This window comes from Schistocerca americana, unplaced genomic scaffold (genome assembly GCF_021461395.2).
Source record: "Schistocerca americana isolate TAMUIC-IGC-003095 unplaced genomic scaffold, iqSchAmer2.1 HiC_scaffold_382, whole genome shotgun sequence".
Taxonomy (NCBI): Eukaryota; Metazoa; Arthropoda; class Insecta; order Orthoptera; family Acrididae; genus Schistocerca; species Schistocerca americana.
In genome coordinates this window covers 102,501-107,500 of record NW_025726107.1, presented here as the reverse complement: position 1 = coordinate 107,500, position 5,000 = coordinate 102,501, and positions in this window count along the sequence as shown.

The window sequence follows — 5,000 nt, the reverse complement described above, 5'->3', positions numbered from 1 at the left end:
CATGCAATACCTCCATCTATGCGAATCTGACAACACTACGTCCGCCATGTCGAGCGCACCGCAAAACATACCGCCATCTGTAGGTCTCCCGCAACATGACCTCCTGCAACGACGATACCGTCATCTATGAGACGCCAAGCCGACTAAGACAGCCATGGGCCCACAGTGCCCTTCTTTCGACCCCACCCACAAAGCCTGCATCCTCTGTCGACAACAGCACCCCAACGCCAGCGCCTCTGCCGCACGAAGTCGTGGACCGGCAATCACTCCACCTGCACCTGTTCGTGCCCCACCCCAACCGCCCAACTCGCAGCTCCAGCGGATGAACGGCGGACTTTGCTCGCACTCGCAATGTGCAATCCACCCCTATAACGTGCGTTTCATGAAGAGTTATGTCCAATATGCGACATTCCCGCTGTCCCTATACATGAGCTGCGAGCTGTACCACGTACGAGCTACAGACGCGAGCGCGTTGCTCTCTGTACGAATGCAGATGCTCAGCGGCAGCTAGGAGGCGCTCCATCCATGTCGGTACCGGTGAGCGTTGCACTCGCAGTCGCAAAAACGTACGGCAAGTATATTACTCGGAAGAGTCAATGACAGTCCAAGCCCCCCTGCGTGGGAAGAGTCTTCCTAGGCCATGACCCACCGGAAGGGCGCAGCGTCCCCCACCCCAGACATGTGACGTCACACTATCGGTATTGACGACTAGACTGATTCCTTATAATCATTTGCCATACACCGGTGGAAGCTGCCGAGACGAGTAACTACATAGCGGGCTCGCCGTGTCACTAATGTACAGAGATACAATAGTTTCGACTGGAACCGGATTAAACGTATACACGGCGCTGATTAGTAATAGATAGAGCCATCAGAATACAGATAATGTATACAACTGTCCGTATACATGCTGAAAGACTCTGCTCACAATCACACGTCAGCCAGACACTCTTATCACGCACTACTCTCTGCCTGTAACAGGCACACAGACAATATCTAAGCACCAGCATGGAACAACACCCAGTGCATCCTCTCTGCCACATTAGACAATCCACACTATCATAACCAGACCGGGAGGTCCACTCGGAAAACAGAATATCCCACCCTTCCGACAACCACCATTGCTCAGCTAAGCCACCAACACCCACACATGTCCTACACAGGGGTGCACCCAACATCACAATACTGCCTCCTGTCACACCACACAAACAATGGCACGATTGAAAGACACAGGTCTGCCACAAGCATGGAATCAGAGCGCCGCCTGTTATGAGCCAAAGGTGCACCCTGACGTGGCAAATCAGATGATGCCGCAGTCATTTACTTACGATAATCACAATCAACAAACCAGCCCCCCCCCCCCCCCGAAAACACCTTTCCTTACAACAATGTGTGCCTTAACCTAACCCGTATTGTGCCTTAACCTAACCCGTATTGTGCCTTAACCTAACCCGTATTGTGCCTTAACCTAACCCATATTGCGCCTTAACCTAACCCATATTGCGCCTTAACCTAACCCATATTGCGCCTTAACCTAACCCATATTGCGCCTTAACCTAACCCATATTGTGCCTTAACCTAACCTATATTGTACCTTAACCTAACCCATATTGTACCTTAACCTAACCCATATTGTACCTTAACCTAACCTATATTGTACCTTAACCTAACCTATATTGTACCTTAACCTAACCTATATTGGGCCTTAACCTAACCTATATTGGGCCTTAACCTAACCTATATTGGGCCTTAACCTAACCTATATTGGGCCTTAACCTAACCTATATTGGGCCCTTAACGTAACCCACGTTGCGCCTTAACCTAACCTATATTGTACCTTAACCTAACCCATATTGTACCTTAACCTAACCCATATTGTACCTTAACCTAACCTATATTGGGCCTTAACCTAACCTATATTGGGCCTTAACCTAACCTATATTGGGCCTTAACCTAACCTATATTGGGCCTTAACGTAACCCACGTTGCGCCTTAACGTAACCCACGTTGCGCCTTAACGTAACCCACGTTGCGCCTTAACGTAACCCACGTTGCGCCTTAACGTAACCCACGTTGCGCCTTAACCTAACCCATATTGCGCCTTAACCTAACCCATATTGCGCCTTAACCTAACCCATATTGCGCCTTAACCTAACCCATATTGTACCTTAACCTAACCTATATTGTACCTTAACCTAACCTATATTGTACCTTAACCTAACCTATATTGGGCCTTAACCTAACCTATATTGGCCTTAACCTAACCTATATTGGGCCTTAACCTAACCTATATTGGGCCTTAACCTAACCTATATTGGGCCTTAACGTAACCCACGTTGCGCCTTAACGTAACCCACGTTGCGCCTTAACGTAACCCACGTTGCGCCTTAACGTAACCCACGTTGCGCCTTAACGTAACCCACGTTGCGCCTTAACGTAACCCACGTTGCGCCTTAACCTAACCCATATTGCGCCTTAACCTAACCCATATTGCGCCTTACCCTAACCCATATTGCGCCTTAACCTAACCCATATTGTGCCTTAACCTAACCTATATTGTACCTTAACCTAACCCATATTGTACCTTAACCTAACCTATATTGTACCTTAACCTAACCTATATTGTACCTTAACCTAACCTATATTGTACCTTAACCTAACCCATATTGCGCCTTAACCTAACCCATATTGCGCCTTAACCTAACCCATATTGCGCCTTAACCTAACCCATATTGCGCCTTAACCTAACCCATATTGCGCCTTAACCTAACCCATATTGCGCCTTAACCTAACCCATATTGCGCCTTAACCTAACCCATATTGCGCCTTAACCTAACCCATATTGCGCCTTAACCTAACCCATATTGTACCTTAACCTAACCCATATTGTACCTTAACCTAACCTATATTGTACCTTAACCTAACCTATATTGTACCTTAACCTAACCTATATTGTACCTTAACCTAACCTATATTGGGCCTTAACCTAACCTATATTGGGCCTTAACCTAACCTATATTGGGCCTTAACCTAACCTATATTGGGCCTTAACCTAACCTATATTGGGCCTTAACGTAACCCACGTTGCGCCTTAACGTAACCCACGTTGCGCCTTAACGTAACCCACGTTGCGCCTTAACGTAACCCACGTTGCGCCTTAACGTAACCCACGTTGCGCCTTAACGTAACCCACGTTGCGCCTTAACGTAACCCACGTTGCGCCTTAACGTAACCCACGTTGCGCCTTAACCCAACACACGTTGCGCCTTAACCCAACACACGTTGGGCCTTAACCCAACACACGTTGGGCCTTAACCCAACACACGTTGGGCCTTAACCCAACACACGTTGGGCCTTAACCCAACACACGTTGGGGCCTTAACCCAACACACGTTGGGCCTTAACCCAACACACGTTGGGCCTTAACCCAACACACGTTGGGCCTTAACCCAACACACGTTGGGCCTTAACCCAACACACGTTGGGCCTTAACCCAACACACGTTGGGCCCTTAACCCAACACACGTTGGGCCTTAACCAACACACGTTGGGCCTTAACCCACACACGTTGGGCCTTAACCCAACACACGTTGGGGCCTTAACCCAACACACGTTGGGCCTTAACCCAACACACGTTGGGCCTTAACCCAACACACGTTGGGCCTTAACCCAACACACCGTTGGGCCTTAACCCAACACACGTTGGGCCTTAACCCAACACACGTTGGGCCTTAACCTGCTCTGTAATTGTCATACGACGCGTTAAATTAGTGTGGTGTTGCCTAACTGCAACCCCCGCAATATAGTTTGCTACTCGCACTGCCTGGTCCCCCAGAGTATCGCTTCATGTTAAACACCTTGCAGCTATACACTGTAATGCGGATGGCAGCAGGACGTACATGCTCAATGCCCTTCGCAGTTGTTCATTGGCATTTGCATGGCGAAGCACAGCCTACGTTGTGGTACGGCGTGTGTCAACTGTCCGCTGATGTTGTACGTCCAAATCACACACTGTACTGCACATTGGTCCTCATGTACTGAATGATACATCGTGGTACATGTGTGACCGTACCACGACTGCGCCAACAACGGCGAACCATACGGTCCAAATATTGTGCACTCAGCTACGTGTCGTCTCCCTATAAGAGCTGGATTGCAGTATGGTATGCCGTGGATGGCGATCAGCATGAGCCGTCTGTTGATGTAGTGGCGCGTGTTGTCAGACGTAGTCGTCTCTTCTCACACACCGTGATAGCATGGTGCACTGCGTTCCACATCTGCGACATGCGACAGAGGCCGGTTGACAGTCGTTCGCGCAATGGACATCGCATACGTACGGGGGCCACCTTCCACGTGTTCGCGAAGCGTGCACATGTTGTTGCGTGTATGTGGGCAGACATAGTGTGTCGTGACACCTGACACAGGCATGCAACAATCGTTGAATTTGCAAATGGCGATGGACGTCTACGTTTGCTGGTGACGTTACGCAAATGAACAACTGGTAAACGGTTGTGGTGCGGTTGTTCTCGCTAGAGGTGAATCAGTGATGGCGACGATCGGTTGAGCTACCAACCGGTTGTTTCAGCGATACCCACCATGCCCACGAACGTGAATGGCATGTGGGTGTGAAGCGGATACGCGGCGGTGGCTGGGTGGGACCGTCCCCGGCCGGTGAGGGGGGGCCTCCCGGCGTGCTGGCCGCGCGGTGCGTGGGCGCACGCGCTACAGCCGGCTGGTGGGGGCGGCCAGTGGCAGGGCGCGCCCGGCCGACGGAGGCGGCAGGCGGCGCAGCTGCGCGCCGGCGCACCCTGCACGCGGCGCCGTGCGGCCAAAGTAGGTCCTCGCGGGCCCGGTGCGAAGCGCGGTGGACATCTGCAGTGTGCTGGTCCGATTGAGGACTGTGTGCGCTGAGGATGCGCCGCCGCCCGGCGCTCGGCGCCGCGACGCCGTCTGCTGCTCGGTCGCCTCTGCGGTTCTCGCAGGTGGTTTGTATCGCAGCT